Source organism: Macaca mulatta, chromosome 2, assembly GCF_049350105.2.
Source record: "Macaca mulatta isolate MMU2019108-1 chromosome 2, T2T-MMU8v2.0, whole genome shotgun sequence".
Classification (NCBI taxonomy): Eukaryota; Metazoa; Chordata; class Mammalia; order Primates; family Cercopithecidae; genus Macaca; species Macaca mulatta.
In genome coordinates this window covers 75,220,247-75,237,370 of record NC_133407.1, presented here as the reverse complement: position 1 = coordinate 75,237,370, position 17,124 = coordinate 75,220,247, and the positions used below count along the sequence as shown (strand labels likewise).

Here is a 17,124-nt window from a genome sequence, read left to right as displayed (position 1 = left end):
GTCCATGTGTTCTTATCGTTCAGCTCCCACTTATAAGTGAGCACCTGTAGTGTTTGATTTTCTGTTCCTGCATTAGTTTGCTGAGAATAACAGCTTCCACCTCCATCCATGTTCCTGCAAAAGAGATGATCTTATTCCTTTCTGTGACTGCATAGTATGCTGTGGTGTATATATACCACATTTTCTTTATCCAGTTTATCACTGATGGGTATTTGGGCTGGTTCCATGTCTTTGCTATTGTGAATAGTGCTGCAATGAACATATATGTAGATATATCTTTAGAACAGAATGATTTATATTTCTTTGGGTATATACCCAGTAACGGATAGCTGAGTCAAAAGATGTTTCTGCTTCTAGATCTTTGAGGAATCACCACACTGTCTTCCACAATGGTTGAACTAATTTACATTCCCACCAACATTGTAAAAGTGTTCCTTTTTCTCCACGACCTTGCCAGCCTCTATTGTTTCTTGACATTTTAATAATGAGTATTCTGATTAGCATGTGATGGTGTCTCTTCACGGTTTTGATTTGCATTTATCTGATGATCAGTAAGTTGAGCTTTTTTTGTATGTTTGTTGGCTGCATGAACATCTTCTTTTGAGAAGTGTCTGTTCAAGTCCTTGGCTTTTTAATGTTTTTTTTTTTTCTTTTTTTTTTTTTTTTTCCTGTGAATGTTATAATTTAAATATGGCAAGACTAACTTTAGAAGAGAGCAAACTCTTGATTTTGAAAAGAGGGAGTACAAAGAAAAAACAGGAACAAATTTAACCATAAAACAGAAAAAAAATAAAAATAAAAACTTCTTTTCTCAAATAAATTAGAAAGTGAGGATAAAACCAGAAACATGACTTCATGTTTCTGAATTTGATTTGACAAAGCTTCACCTGGATAATAATTGGCGAATAATCTTGAACATTTATGAGCAATTTAAAGAGACAGCATGTAAAGGGAGAAAATATTAATTATGTAAAATCTTTTTGAATCCTTCTGTCAAAGAATAGACCCGATTTGGCTGCTGAAGGCTGGTTTGCGTCGACATGGTGGTTACCCTAAGTATCTAGATAGGCGGGCGCGTCCACGCTGCTATCACTCGCTGTGGGTTCGCGACCCACAGGGTGGCGGGCCCAGTCCCTATCAGCTGGGAGCCGGACCCTGATTCTGACTGGGAGCCGGAGAAACGGGAGCTGCAGGAGGTGGAGAGGTACCATTTTTTCCCTGGGCCCTCAGCTTGAAGCAAGACCTTGCTCCCCGCACCGCCCTAGGCTGCGCCCCCTTGGTGCCAGGCGCCCTGCCTGGCAGCGGCCCTCGTTCCTTCTTAGGGGCGTTGTCCGGGACGCAGCGTCAGGTGTTCAGCTCCCCTGGGACCGCTGGTCCCTTCACTAATGATGTATTTCATCACCCGCTTAGAGAGTTTGGCATGTTTAAGGGCAGTTATTGTTCTAGGTGTTAGCTTTCTCAGCGTACAGAGCTCTAAACCGGCAACATGGCCTGGTTGCCCTTGCCATCAAAGAGAAGTGGGCTAGGAGATCCATGATTTAGCCTGAGGCTCTTCAGACATGCATCCTACTTTCGTGCATGGCTTCTGCAATTGGTTCTCTCCCCAGCACCCTGCAACAACAGAAAAAAGGCAATCCGATTCCAGAAAATTCGGAGGCAAATGGAGGCGTCTGGTCCTGGTCAGTTCCCAGGTTGGCGGAAGGCTTTGATGTCTGCACTGATGTGATCCGAAGTTTTTCTTTCTTTTTTTTTTTTCTTTTCTTTTTTTTTTCTTTTCTTTTTTTTAACGGAGTTCCGCTCTGTCACCCAGGCTGGGTGCAATGGCGGATCTCCACTCACTGAAACCTCCGCCTCCCAGGTTCAAGCGATTCTCCTACTCCAGCCTCCCGAGTAGCTGGGATTACAGGCCCGCGCTACCAAGCCTGGCTAACTTTTTTTGTGTATTTTTAGTAGAGACAGGGTTTCACCATGTTGGCCTGGCTGGTCTCAAACTCCTGACCTCAGGTGATCCACCCACCTCAGCCTCCCAAAGTGCTGGGATTAGAGGCGTGAGCCAACCCGCCCTGAAGAATTTTAAAAGGCAAATTTGTACCCACATTTGAGAAGAAGGTGAAGCCGGATCAAAAAGTCCTCAAGAAAACTGGGTTCGCATACTCGCTTCGGCAGCTCCAGGGCTCTGGAAATACCTGGAAGCTGCTCCCTGCAGGCCACTCTGTATCAGGTTCTGTGCTTATGCCAGGGCATGAAGCCTCATCCAAAGACCTGAATTACAGCACAACTTTGAAAGTGAGAGAGTCAAACACTCACAGGACAAATACACCAAGGAGACGGAAGGGAAGAAATAAAGGAATCCAGGACCTGGAGGAGAGCTTTGTGCCTGTTGCTGCAGTCCTGGGTCATCAGAGAGAGCTGTAGAGGTACTCCAGTGATTGTGAGAGCACCGGAAAAACTAGGCATGGTGGGTTGCCAAGTGATCAGGAGCTGGAGGAGTTAAAGGCAGGGGAGCCAGGTAACCAGCTGCAAAGTAGTGCAGACAGGGAGAGAGTTCTTTGATAGCAACGGGAACTTCCTGTGCAGAATCTGAGTAGGGGCTTGGCTTGTGGAGATGCCTCCTGAAAAACATCTGGGAAAGTATTAATATATATGGAGCAGCCTGGATTTCCGTTTATTTGGATAAGCCAGCTTGAAATAGGAAGAAGTGATGAGCCTGGAATGTGGGAGGAAAGAGCTGCGTAGATAGATTCTAACTTCCTGTAATAGTGCTCCCAGTCTGACCTCTGTAGATCTTCAGTACTCAACCCTTCTTGCTTGGGCCCTCTGTATGTTGAAAACCAGTCTGTGCTGCATGTGTTGTTTCAATTTTCTGTGGTACTTTCAATATATGTTTGAGAGGAAGTGAAAAGTTTGCCCTCTGACCTCATTTCCTTCTTGATCAGTGAACACTAACAGTTCTGGGAAAACTTGGTCAATTGGTTTTCCTTAAAAGCAAAATAAAGTAAAATGTAGCAAAAAAAAAAAAAAAAAAAAAAAAACCGAAAAAAAAACCCCAAAATTAGTATGATTATTTGCTACAAAATATAAATTTTGTTGATTGTACAATAACAATTATTACACCTTATTTACTATTGTATTATTAGCATATGGCATGGCATATTGCCTAACATCAAATAAAAGCTTAATTTAAAGTATTTATGGGATTTTAAAAAGTTGTGGATACATGACAATATTTTAAAATTATTCTGTAATTCTTTATGTCACGAAACGAATCAAAACAAAATATTTTATGTGCTGAAACTAGCAAAAGATCCATTGAATCCGATAAGTATCAGAAGATAAGGGCTAAATGCAGTACAGTTTGGAAGATATTGTGAGAAGGAAATGGAAGAAGCTCACACCAGGCTTATCTGCTGTGTTTACAGTGAGGTGTGGTGAAGAAGGAATGAAGGCAATTTCAAAGGATCAAAACTCATTCATTTTGGAGGAGTGCAGGCATGCAGTCAGAATGTGATAAGAATATAGAATAAGAAAACTCTAAACCCATTTTACTCATCAGGAATATCAATTTTTAGAAATTGCAATGGTTGATGTAGGTTAAAAAAGATGAAGCATGTATAAGTGCATGTGATGCATTTAAAAATTATTTACACATAAATACAAATACATATAAATATAACTTTACAGAAAATATATACATTATATATTGTATATATTTATACATAATATAATTATAGGGTGACTATATACCTATATATATTTTGTGTGCATATATATGTATGTGTAAATACAAAATGTATTTTCTTTAATTTGGCATATGCATTGGAAAAACAGGCATCTGGAAAGTATTGAGACTCTGAAGTGAAGATAGAGAAAAAACTCACTGAATTATATGCAAATAGCCTAGGTATCAATTTAGCCATCAAGAACAGAATAAATTTACCTAGAAAAATTGTACAGTTTCATATATAAGTTTACCTTCTAATAGAGAAGATCATATATTTATAATCTAATGGGCTATTAATGGGGCAAAAATTCAAATGAATTTATAAAGTATGGAAAACATTCTTAAAATTAGATAACCATGGTTGTTCACCTATATCTGTTCTCATAGAATCAAATAAATTAACAGAAAAAGTTTCCTACAATTTTCTAGAGAACACCTGTTTCCTACAAAACAGGGAAATTTTTTCACCAGCAGTGTTTTTTAGTATATGAAAGACACAGATTGACCAAGTAAAGTAAAATCAATTCCTTATAACCCAGAAAATATTTCAAATAATCACAACATCCACAGTCCTATGTAAACATAAGAGGGTTATATTTTTAAAATATAAATTTAGATAAAATTTTAGAAGGATAAAACTCTTGATATCATTGAACATCACACAAGGAAACTAAATAAAACAATGTATCAAATATATGGGCTAGAATTTTAAAATGACTTGAATTCAATCAAAAAATTACAAGAACAATTACAAAGAAAAATAAAGTCATTGTACAATTTAAAAACAAATGAATGACAGAAAATATTAGGCTATAACTTTTCTTACTTTAAGTAAATATGGCATATTAAAAAACAGCAGAAATTATAGATCTAGTGGCTAGCTAATTATATCTAGTGGTTAGCTAATGAAGATTCCCCAAAATAGTTAGTTTGGCCGTGACAGACAAGCAAATGAAGATGCCCAGAAATGTTTAGTTTGCCCATGACAGCGAATCTATCTTACTGAAAACAGCTATGAAATCAATATAGTATGTAGAAATAGTTGTTTAAAGGAATTCATGAGAAACCAACAGTGGAAACATTTGAGGGAGTGTTAGTGATCACTGAATGGAATCACAAGCCGGTGCATGTCATCTTTACAACAACATTTTTCTTGAGATTATTTATCAATAGATCTTGGCAGAATGTTTCAGTCACACTGTCCAGAAGGAAACAAAAGCTGAAGACTGGATTAGTCAAAGTGGCTGGAAAAGGGAGAGCATGTGAAGAAAAGAGAAAATCATGGGAATGACCACTAAAAAGCTACACGCAGTCTCCATCTCCATCAGACAATTATCTGCTACTAATTTTATCATTAGTAGAATATGACTCTAATAATGCAGTGAACTATAGAAGGAAAAAGGCCAAAGAGCTGAGATAAGATTTCCAAAGGTACTCTGCTGAGAAGAGGTTGGAATTTAATGCCAATGTGGAGTGATGAGGTAAATATCCTAGGATTTCAGTTGAGACTATAGAACTCACAAAATAGAAGGGAAACTGAAACACAGTATATTCTGACAAAGAATAAAAACTAATATTTTACAGGATTAAAATACCCTGCTTCTGTTTTATAGTCGTGACAGAAGAAAACTTAACTCTCACAGGAAAAAGAAAACATAGTCTAGTGTTTCTACAAATTGCAACTGTGATGCTGATAGCCAATTTAAACAAACAAAAAACAAAATAAAACAAAACAAAAAAACAACAAGGAAAAACTTCAAAACCCATCTAAAAACCAAAACCATATGATTAAAAACAAAGAAATAAAAATATACTATGGAAAAGAGGCACAGAAATGATTTGAATTTAGATATTGTAAGATTGAAAGTTTTAAAATAGATAAGTTAATTTTGTTCAAGCAAATTAAGCAAAATATGAACTAAACTAAGAGAAAATTTGGGTCTTTCTAAAGGTATTGATATGGTTTGGCTGTGACCCCACCCAAATCTCACCTTGAATTGTAATAATCCCCACGTGTCAGAGGCAGGGCCCGGTGGAGATAATTAAATCATGGGGGCAGTTTCCCTCATACTGTTCTGGTAGTAGTAAATAAGTCTCAGGAGATCTCATGGGTTTATAAATTGGAGTTCCCCGGACAAGCTGTCTTGACTGCACCATGTAAAATATGACTTTGCTTCTCATTCACCTTCTACCAGGATTATGAGGTCTCCCCAGCCATGTGGAACTGAGAGTCAATTAAACATCTTTCCTTTATAAATTCCCCAGTCTCAAGTAGGTCTTTATTAGCAGCATGAGAACAGACTAATAGAGGTATATAATAAAAATTCTAAAATAGAAAATGCTATAATTGAAATTAATAATCTAATGAATTATTAAACAAGAAGAGCAAAAAATAATAAACTAGAAAGCAGGTGAAGCATTGAAGAAAAATAGAGAATGTAAGTGTTGCGGGAAGTCAGGGACCCCGAACAGAGGGACCAACTGAAGCCGTGGCAGAAGAACATAAATTGTGAAGATTTCATGGACATTTATTAGTTCCCCAAATTAATACTTTTATAATTTCTTACACCTGTCTTTACTGTAAACTCTGAACATAAATTGTGAAGATTTCATGAACGCTTATCACTTCCCCAATGAATATCCCTGTGTTTTCCTATGCCTGTCTTTACTTTAATGTCTTAACTCCCTCATCTTCTTCGTAAGCTGAGGAGGATGAATGTCGTCTCAGGACCCTGTGATTGTGTCAACTGCACAAATTGTAGAGCATATGTGTTTGAACAATATGAAATCTGGTCATCTTAAAAAAAGAACAGGATAACAGCGATGTTCAGGGAACAAGAGAGATAACTACCAGTTTCATTTTTTTGCAGAATTAGAAAAAAACTATTCTAAAATTAACATAGAATCAAAAAGGAGACTGAATAGCCAAAACAATCCTAAGCAAACAGAATAAAGCCAGAGACATAACATTATCTGACTTCAAACAATTCTATAATGTTACAGTAACCAAAACGGCATAGCACTGGTGCAAAAACAGGCATATCAACCAATGGAATAAAATAGAGAATTATTTGATCTTCCACAAAGTCAACAAAAGTAAGCAATGTGGAAAGAGCTCCTTATTCTATAAATAATGGTACAGGTACATCTGCCTAGACATATGCCAAAGAATGAAATTGTATTTCAACCTTTCACCACATACAAAAATTAATCAAGATAAAGATTTAAATGTAAGACCTAAAACTATGAAAATCCTAGAAGAAAATCTAGGAAACGCCATTCCGGATATCAATCTTGGAAATTTCTGTCTAAGTCCCCAAAACCAACTGCAACAAAAAGAAAATTTACAAGTGGGACCTAATTAAAGAGCTTCTGCACAGAAAAAGAAACTATCAAAAGAGTGAACAGACACCCCACAGACTGGGAGAAAATATTCATAAACTATGCATCTGATAAAGATCTAATATCCAGAATCTATAAGGAACTTAAATAATTGAATTAGCAAAGAACAAGTAACTTCATTAAAAAGTGGGCAAAGGACATGAACCTTTACTTCTCAAAAGAAGAGCACAATGTGTTAATTACTTCAAAGACAAAATCGCTGTCCAGTATCCAGAGGCAGTAGCTACAGTACCTATGATCAAGCAGCCCCTGAGGTAGGGCATTGGCTGTGATTCTGACTTCCTAGAACCCCTTTGTTTCTGATTTTTTGCCATGAGATTTTTGCAATACATAACATTCCGTAAATCTTTTTTTTTTTTTTTTTTTTTTTTTTTTTTTTTTTTGCTCAAGTTACTAAGAGATAGTTACTATGGTTTGTAATTAAGAACCTTAACAGGGCCAGGTGCGGTGGCTCACACCTGTAATCGCAGCACTTTGGGAGACCGAAGCCGACAGATAACGAGGTAAGGAGTTCAAGATCCGCCTGGCCAACATGGTGAAACCCCATCTCTACTAAAAATGCAAAAATTAGCTGTGCATAGTGGTGCGTGCCTTTAATCCCAGCTACTCAGGAAATTGCTTGAACAGGGACCTGGGAGGCGGAGGTGGCAGTGAGCCGAAATCGCGCCACTGCACTCCAGCCTGGGCTGCAGAGTGAGACTCTGTCTAAAAAAAAAAAAAAAAAAAAAAGAAAAGAAAAACTTTAACAGCTACATCTTTTTAATTTATATATGATTCTTATACGTCAAGGAGGAAGAATAAGTGATTTGACAAAACTCATTATAGAATTCATATATTACATCCTTTTGATGATGAAATTCTTATAATGGAGGACAAATAAGAAGAAATGTTGTAGGAAAATCCGGGTTCTTGTCACACAACCAAGAAAGATGAGGCTCACAGACACTTTGAAGGGTGAGAATGGCAGGGTTTACTGCGGGGAGGGGTGGGGGAGGGAAACAAGGACTCCTAGCAAAGCGAGAGAGTCCTGCTAGCAGGCTTCTCATCTCACAGACTGAATCCCCAGTTACCAGCCAGGAATAGGAGAGGCCAGACTTCTTCCCCTTGAAAATGGCATGAAGGAACTTCTGTGGTTCCACTTCGTTCTCCCAGTGCACAGACCAGTTGGAGATTCTCCAGACACCTTCCCCTTTTATACTTGGCTGTCTCAGAAACACAAAAATTATTAACTAAACATAAAATTTAAGGAAATTTTATGTCAAAGAACTCATGAAAGAAGTGAACTTCAGGGAGAAAATTATGCTCACACATGATAAAGTTACAAATACACCAAAGATAAAAATTTTTTAAATAATAATTACTTTAGAACATAACAAGAAAGCATTATTAGTAAACATCTGATTAATAGATTCTGAATCATAGCCACATATTTGGTTACAACTTAAATGAATAATCAATACATATTAGATGTCTGAAAGCCACATGTGGTGTGAATATAATGTAATAGAGAGAGTTGAAATTTAACATCCCTTTTATTTGTATAAGGTCTAATGGCAGACCGCCTTTCCATGTTTTAGATGCATGTAGAACATATTTGTTAGGAACACATTTTACTTAAAATTACATCGTTTCAAAAACCTGAGTTTGGGAACAAATCTCCTACATGCTCTATAAAAGCAAATAGTTGGGGGACAACCAGTATGCCTATTTAGGACCAGATTATTTATGGAGCAGTCCCTTGGTAAACAAATGTTCACAACTGAACACGAAAGGGGGGATAGAATGGAAGATGGGATTGGTGCAAGAAGTCAAAGCTATGACCATTCCTGTGACTGAGTGAAAATCACTACAAAAAGACTAAGAATTTTACTTTGTGAGGAGGGAGACACCTTCATTTATTCAGCAAATAGCCTCACTGCTTGCTTGGTCTCTTTTCATTCAGAGTCAGTTGAACTCTAGAAGCGAGAGATTTCAGAGAAAACTAATCTCTGTCTGACAATTTAATGTGAGAATTGTAAGCACTTCTGGGAAAGTTAATACTACGGGAGAAAATTTTTAAGAAAGCAGCTAGCCTTCCCTAGAAACACCTCACTGTCAAAAAAAAAAAAATTGTTTTGAGGATGGTATGAATGAAAAAGTCACTGATTAGGAATATACACTGGGCAGTATTGATAAAAAGCAGCTTAGCTCGAGGAACCACTGGCTTCTTGTAGAAAAAAATAATAATAATTATACTACTAGACACTAGTTTTTTCCAACTTCTTTGTTTCAAGGACAGTAAGGACTAAGGAAGTAAAATGATATTATGAAAAATTTCTACCATGGTTGTTAAAGAATTTAAGTTTGTAATCAGGTAACATTAGATTTTATTATTTAGAGTTGTATACATAGATAATATTGTAAAAGAAAAAAAGTAAATATTATTCCAATATTATTGGAAAGGGTTTTATTTTTTAAAACAAACAAAAAACAATCCAGGAGCTTCTTAGATTGTGGCAAATTTATGATCTTGACTTAGAGAGCGATCAGGTGGTTGCTTTTTTTCTAATTGTCTATTACATTAGGTATTTATGGTTCGTTTTTTAAATTTCTGTATGTTACATTGTTGGACAATACACTGAAAAAATATTTGCGACACATTATTATGATGTAATTTGGTGATCATTAAAGGTTTTTCCACAGGGAGTAATAGTATGCAATTTATATCTGGCTGTAGATTCCTCTGGCTGTACATGAAGAATGGCAGAAGTGGGGCCAAACAGGAAAAGAAGTAGAAAATGCTATAATAATAGTGGAGATAATTGCGATAATAAGAACATTTGAAAAGATTTTAGAAATGAAATCTGTTGAAGTAATGATTGATTCATCAGGTGAGTGAGGAAATGTGAAGAGTCAAGGAAATTGTAAGCAATCAGGCTTGAAGTTGTGATGCTATTCCTGAGACGAGAACAGCCTGAAAGCACCCTGGCAGGGGAAGAGAGTGATGAGTTTATTGTGATGTGAACTTGATTTGAAGTAACTGTGATATTTCTTAGATACTTGGGGAAGGGGTTGATGAACAGAATGAAGATTTTGGCTAAAAGATATTTGGGAAGCCCCTGTATGGCAAAGAGAGTCAAAGAGAATAGATGAGATTGCCAAGAAAGATAAAATAATAAAAATATAAAATAAAGGGACCAAGTATAAATTACTTTGTATTTGGAAATTTAAAGACTCTAGATGAAAATGAGATTGCAAAGTTTATTGATAAAAGGTAGACAGAATTATAAGGGGAATATCAGAACAGAGTGATGACAATTAGGTATCATTTCAAAGCATTGCCTAACTAAAATACAGATGCGTGATAGCTACATGGAAGAGTGAATGGATACATAGATAGATAGATAGATAGATAGATAGATAGATAGATAGATAGATAAATTGATAAAACTTATAATGTTGTTAATGTTTGTTTTCAGGGTTCTGTGCATGTGCTATATCTTTAGTCTAAAATAATCTTCCTCACTTATTTTACACTATTAAATCCTAATTATATTGTAAACTCAGGCTTAATGTTACACACACCTGGAAATACTTTCTGACCCCACAAAGTGATATACCTGACTTTCTTTTTTTTAAAATTTATTTATCCATATTTGTTCTTAACTCACTATACTATATCCAACAATAGCCCCATCCATTTCCTTCAATAAGGAAGCCTGCAGTTTTAGAGGAGATATCTTCCTTATCTCACTTAATTTGATATGCAAGGCATACACTACACATTCAATTTGCATAGTTACTATTGTTTGACATTTTTAAAGAAAAGTATTGCTTTGGTGTTCATGTTTTGGTCCCCTGAAAACTTATGTGTTCATGTATTTATATTTTATCAGATCAATTTTCCATTAGAGCTCATAATGAAAACAACTTTTTTATTAGTAAAACATTGTTTTTTAGTTTTTACTCTTTCTATTTTTAGATTCTTTATATTTTAGTTTTGTGATTCATACATTTGAATTAATTCAAATTACACACACACACAAGGGTAAAATTTTACTGCTTAGTTTAATCAGTCTTTTAAGTGTTTAATAAAACATCATTTTCTTAGTGATTTGAAGTGGTAACTTTGTCATGTTATCAATCTATTTGTTTCCTTATACTTCAGTCTGTTTTGATTTTTCTTTTGCCTTTCACAAATTTCACTTCTTTTTTTTTACATTTTTAAAGATTATAATGTCTTTAATATAAATCAGTTAAAGTCTCAAAATGTCTGTTTAATCTAGTTTAAATTACGTTACATGAAACATGTCAAATGATGCTCCCCTGAATAGACTTAACATTTTTGAGTGACAATTTGACACACTCTAATAAAATTATTTGAAGTTTTTATTCTTTCAATTAATTCCACTTAGAAGACTTTGTTCCATTTGTAAGACTGGCCAAACAATACTCATGTTAAGTTTAGTATTCATATCAATGTCAAGTGGATACATTTTTAAATGATCCATCATATATAAATTTTAAACACTAATGTTGCTCTGCACTGAAAAGACATGCTGAAAGTAGGATAGGTTGATAACTAAACAATTTTTAATCCAAATTGGTAAGTTTAAAGAGACAAAAAATATCTGATTTGAATATAATCGAACTATTTATTACTAATTTAAATATGGTATATCATTGTTTTTTCTGAACAACCAAGTTTCAAGCTGTCTCTAGAACTAAAAGAAAGGTAGGTAGGAATTAGTAGGATCTGAAATTATAGGTACGAATGTATGCATGTGTTTTTACTTATATGTCTATATTTCTATATTATATGCATATAAGCTAAATAATTAATATATTTTCAAATTATTTTTTTAAAATTAAAGCCCTCAGGGAATAGATATTAATTATGGAAATAATAATGTATAAATAAATATATTTGATTTGTTAAAAACAATTATTAATTTATCTTAGTTTCAGCACATTTTTGTATTGCAGAGTTATTATGTTTTTGGATTCTACATAGAGTGCATTATAATTATAAGCATCTGTTTCCTCTATTACTGTCAGAGAAATACAATGAATCTTTTGAATTAGAATCTTAATGGAGACTTTCATTTTCAATCTAAACTAGGAAATAATAATCACCTAAGAAGAATTAAAAAATTTAACAATCTTTTTCTCATCAATATATAAAACTAATCATTACTTAACATAATACAAAGCAGACTAACAGATTTTATCTGTATTGGAGAAAAACAGTCACTAAAATATGCATATGTAGTGGTAGAAATGTAGTTTTAAAACATTTAAGAATTAAATGAAAACTATTTTGTACAGTATGTTTCCCTACTACAATAATGCTAAAGTTAAAATTTGTTCTAATTTGCATCAAAAATGTTTTTCTTCCTTCCCATGCAAAATTGCAACAGTGCTCTAATGTTTGTTTGCTATGTACAAATGATCATATACTTTGATTGTTTTGCTCTTTTTTCCTGTGGCTACACATGAACCTAGACAAAAATGAGTCCTCACTTTTCTACTTTCTGCTTTTTTTTAATTGCCAAAAGCAAAACTCATCAATTTTAAGACGAGAGTTTTCTCTGAGTTTTGCAGTGATATCACATTGATGAATATTCAAGTTTCATGCATGTTATGTCCTTGATTACATCTACCATGTGGGCAGGTTCAGCAATTTCAGCTACCTGTTCGTAAGAATTATAGATCCACTGTTTATACGTTACCATTTTAAAATCAATGATGCTCCTGAACCTTTGAGGTCAGAAATCTTTTCTAAATTTATTCTAATATTTTATAATTTCTTGTATATATTATAAAGGTTTTTGTTTTCCTTTAGTAGATGTATAAAACCAAATTTTCCCTACATGTAATAGCCAAGAAATGCTTAATAATGTTTATTTGTCTTGACCAATTAATTTATACAGTCTTTTACAAAAACATAGAAGAGTTATTTAAGAATAACAAAGTTCATTTGGAGAATTACCTACAATTTTACTAGACTTATGCTAAAAAATACAGCAAACCACAAACATCATATGTGAAACTCCAGTGAAAATTCTGAATCTTTTCCTTAAGAAATAAAATAAAATAAAACAAACAAAATAAGAAAATCTTCCCCTAGATAGGAAAAGTAGTAGTATTTTTGTGGACAAATAATTTATTTCTCCTTGCATGATCTACAGATAGCTTTACCTTCATCTTCTTTTCTGATAGACTGGGACGAATAGTTGGTCTCCTCCTAACATTCAATCCCAAAAATCCAATCTTATTCTTTTTTGTTTGAAGATCACATTACTTATAATTTTATTAGCTAGATAGCTAATAAAGTATTCCTTCATTCCAATGGGTTCCATATATTTTTGACTGCCAGCTCTGTTACATATAAACCATGTATAACTTCTCTGAATGCCTGTAAGATGTAGTTTTGCTTTTACATGGAAATGCTAGAAAGTTTTTTTACCACTGAGAACACATTTCTCCAATTAGAAACATACTATTATAACATTACTCAACCCCTGTCTTCAGGATCTCATCTCCCCTCCAACCCTCAGAGCAGCTCAGGTTCTGTTCCTGTTGAGCCCCATGTCATGTGGTGTTGCGAACAATCAAAGTTAGACAATGCTTGCACTTTAATCCTGGCCTCCTCCCTTACTTGTTTTGTCAACCTGTGTAAATTATGTAATTTCTGTAACTCAGTACCCTCCTCTCTAAAACAGAATAATTATAGTACCTACCTCATAACTTTGTTTTAAAAAGCATGTTAAATTAACGGTCTAAATAACTCAGAACTGTATTGTCACAGAATGAGGTATTATTGGACATTTTTAAAATATCTCCCCATGGCACAATGGTCAACCTAGGCAATTGTTTACATAAAAATCCCACTACAATATAAATACATATTGTAATTACCTAAATTGCTTACATAGTTCAAACATGTTTTAATATGTAAACATTTACGGTAATTTAATATGCTTTATTTAGATAATGCATGTGTCAGCCTCAAATTTGTTCAAATACAATTGGGCTACATTTTACTTTGTAAATTTCATAAAAGAAAAAGAGACTGTCACTTCATGAAATTGTACAAATGACAAATTTCAAATCTTAATATTACCAACCTTTTCAGTTAAACTCCAACTTCGACATGTTTTTAAACACTTGAAATATACACTGTATAAATCAACTCAGGACAGGCAAAGTGACAGTGCCTGTGGAATTTACTACCTGTCTTCCCTTGTTAATGAGACTGACTGATAATTCTATTCTCTAAGTAGCTAAACTTTACTATTGTGAACCCAAGTCTATAAATTATATTTTATATGTTGCTTACTGGTAAGCAAATTAGATTTCATGCAAATATTTTGAAGTGGATTAGTTGATGGAGAAATGGCATCTGAATGCTAATAACACACCTTTACATATAAACAGGATAAAAACTTCTTCAATCCGTTGGAAAGTGCCAGCATTAATAAAACAAAGTCATGCTATACCTCCCCCATAGCTGGCCTACATTGACATGAAAAATTATAATGGTAGAAATACAGAACTTTTCAGATATAAATAACCTCACTGATTTATGAAATTTTTATCAAGTACTGGTAACTGAAGAGAAAGGAAAAATCACTGCAAAGAATTTTATTGCCATCTATTGACAATGGAATTTATGATAAAATGTAAAATCAATTTTCATTATATAATGTTGGATGTCTTATTTATTAAATAATAACCTATTAGTCTGAAGAAAAATAATTCTGATTTAGAGAGTATAGATTTGGAGATAATAAATAGATGCCTATACCATCTCTTAAACATCTTAAAAGATTTTTAGAATGTGGCACATATGCTTTGAACATTTTGTAGCATAACTGGTGAAGGCTTTTGGAATGGGGCTGACATTTCTCGTTGAGTGTCAATATTCACTATCATCTCCTGATTTATATCATAGTTCCTTTCTCAAAAGAGTTACTAGATAGGATGTTATAGTTTCATATTTATTGAATTTCCAAAGATGCCTCTATTTTATAAGCTAAATGATTCAATTTTACTTAAATGATGTGTATATGCGAGTATGTATGTGTTTCTGTGTATAGATAAAATACTTCTATAAAAAAGATTATAAAAGGCCAACCTAGATCATTTCACAATGTATTTGTATATCAAAACATCAAGTTGAATTCCTTTAATATATATATTTTGTCAATTATACCACACAAAAAACCCGAAAAAAGAAATAAAGAAAGAATAGTCAATATAAGAAGTGGTCTTTCAAGGAATTCAGACAATTGCAATCCTATGTGTAAATAAATCTACTTAATGTTTTTAAAGAAAAATCTGTAGCTATAAGAAATGCTTTAAATATGTGCTAAGCTGCCTATCTTTGTTTTGGTTTGACCTTTATTTACCACTGTCATCTGCTCCAGTGTCTAGTCTCCCATTCTATAGATGCCTATTGATATCTACATGCATTAATTTAAATAAACTTAATATCTGCCTGCAAGATATACACAGTCTCATAAAAAAAATTCCACTAGGGAATAAAAGAGAGAGTCAGGGTGATATATTAGCTTTAACCACAAAATCTTACTTTCACTTGGTCGGCCTCAGTGCTTTAAAATCCTGAACATATAATTTAGGCCATATTTTCATACTGATTATGGAGAACTAAAATAGAACATGATCCTCTAGGAGCATTGCTTCTTCCAAATATGTGCAGGCATGGCCAACAGAACAGCTTTATCAAGAAAATAATTGCAAACAATACATTATATTAACATAAAGTGGATGCTGCCAAGAACATTGGACTAAAATCCATCCACAATACACATATGTATATTGTCTTTTGCTAATACTTCAATTTCAGAGATAGTGCTAGTTTCCCGTACACTGTATTGTGTTCCATTATGTTGTTACGGGAGTTGTAATTGCTAGCTTAGGTGAAGTGATAATCATGGAAACAAATGATGATCCTAAGCCATTCTAAACCTATTACAACAAAGCCATTTGAAGTAAACTCTGACAACGAGATTAAATTCCTCTCAGACTGGGCTAAGACCAAAGGCAAAGAAAGGCAATTGAAAGTGTACCTATTTTGTCGCTGGATGTGGATAAACTATACCTTACAAGAAAGTCTTTCACCATGGTAGAAGAGGGTTTTGTTCTTTTGCTGACATAGCTTGTAAAGAAATTCAGTTACTATTTCTGTTTACTTAAAATTCTGGAAGTTTTTCTAACCATTTGGTTAAAGCTTTAATAAAATATAATTCAATAAAAATATAAAAATCAGGTTTTCTTGTGGTAACTGATTTGATCTACATGATAATAAAGCACATAGATATATGTGTACATGCACGTGTCTATTATGTTATCAGTTACCTTCCTATGCATAGAAATAACATATTTTTATGGGGTCCTCGCCAAATTAAAAAATATATATAGAGAGAGACGTATAAATCATGCTAAATGTGCTGTATTCACAGAGTTCACAGGTCCATGACCAACCACTAAGTTTCATTTATGCTTAAGGGCCCAAATGACCCAAAACATTCCTCCATTAGTCTGCAAGGATATCTGAAATGTAAATAGGTATTCCAATTGTAGGTACATTAGTCCAAACCACAAGAAATATTTTATATATATATATATATTTTTTTTTCTTTATGAGGTTTTAAAGCTTGGCAATGCTAAGAGTACAAAATAATATAAGTCAAGTTATTTCTTTGCTTTAATGGAGCTCAGAATTTAGTAAGAGAGTGTCTATAGATACACATATGAATATACAATGTGCAAATTATAAAGATGAAACTTACTCAAGTACCAGCAATGTGCCAGTAGCTGTGGTAAGCATCAAACATTACGAAATTTTACAGGGGAAGAAAATGAAGCTCCTAAATATTGAATAATTTGATGGAGGTCAAACAGCTATACAAGAGAAGTTGAGATTCAAAGTCAATTAGATAATTCTATGTTTCTTTTTTTTTAACCAGTCTCTTCTATCTATGAGATGTTTCACA

At 33.9% G+C, this 17,124-nt stretch overlaps 1 pseudogene; it reads left to right on the top strand.

Annotated features, from left to right (window-relative positions):
- Positions 1–1,017: 1,017 nt before the first annotated feature.
- LOC100424962 (neugrin-like) lies at positions 1,018–2,584 on the top strand (annotated as a pseudogene).
- Positions 2,585–17,124: the final 14,540 nt, after the last annotated feature.